This window comes from Herpailurus yagouaroundi, unplaced genomic scaffold, assembly GCF_014898765.1.
Source record: "Herpailurus yagouaroundi ecotype Mexico unplaced genomic scaffold, PumYag 140, whole genome shotgun sequence".
Taxonomy (NCBI): domain Eukaryota; kingdom Metazoa; phylum Chordata; class Mammalia; order Carnivora; family Felidae; genus Herpailurus; species Herpailurus yagouaroundi.
Window position 1 is genome coordinate 58,005,331 of NW_024412395.1, and position 1,069 is coordinate 58,006,399.

The window sequence follows — 1,069 nt, forward strand, 5'->3', positions numbered from 1 at the left end:
GGAGAGGGTGGGTGATGGGTATTGAGGAGAGCACCTTTTGGGATGAGCACTGGGTGTTGTATGGAAACCAATTTGACAATAAATTTCAAATATAAATAAAAAAATTGAAGTATAATTTATATACACTATATTAGTTTTAGGCATACAGTATAATGATTTACTAGTTGTATATATTGTGAAAGTGTCACCACAATAAATCTAGTTATCTGTCACCATACAGAGTTACAGATTTTTTTTCTTGTAATGAGAACTTTCAAGATTTACTCTCTTAGCAAATTTCAAATATGCAATAAAATATTAACTATAGATAATGCTGTACATTATGTCCCCCTGATTTACTTATTTTATAGCTGGAAGTCTGTACCTTTTGATTCCCTTCACCTATTTCCCTTCTCATACCCCCCATCTCTGTGTTCTTCTATCTCAAGATTGCTTTGGCTATTCAGGGTCTTTCGTGTTTCCACACAAATTGGAGAATTGTTTGTTCTATTTCTGTGAAAAATGCCATTGGAATTTTGATATGGATTGCATTGAATCTGTATATTGCTTTGGGTAATATGGACATTTTAACAATATTAATCTTCTCATCCATAGGCATAGCATATCTTTCTATTTATTTGTGTCTTGTTAAATTTCTTTCATCAGTGTCTTACAGTTTTCAGTGTACAGGTCCTTCACCTCCTTGGTTAAATTTATCCCTAATTGTTTTCCTCTTTTTGATGCAATTGTAAATGGGATTGTTTTTTAAATTTCTCTTTCTGTTACTTTGTTATTAGCGTACATAAATGCAACAAATTTCTGGATACTGATTTTGTATCCTGAAACTTCAATGACTTCATTTATTAGCTCTAACAGGTTTTTTGGTGGCATCTTAGGGTTTTCTATATATAGTATCGTGTCATCTGCAAATCGTGATGGTTTTACTCTTCCTTTCCAACTTGGATGTCCTTTCTTCTTCTTGACTAATTACTCTGGTGAGGATTTCCAGTACTATGTTGAATGAAAGTGGTGAGAATGGGCATTCTTGTATTGTTCCTGATCTTAGAAAAAAAACTTTCCTCTTTTCACT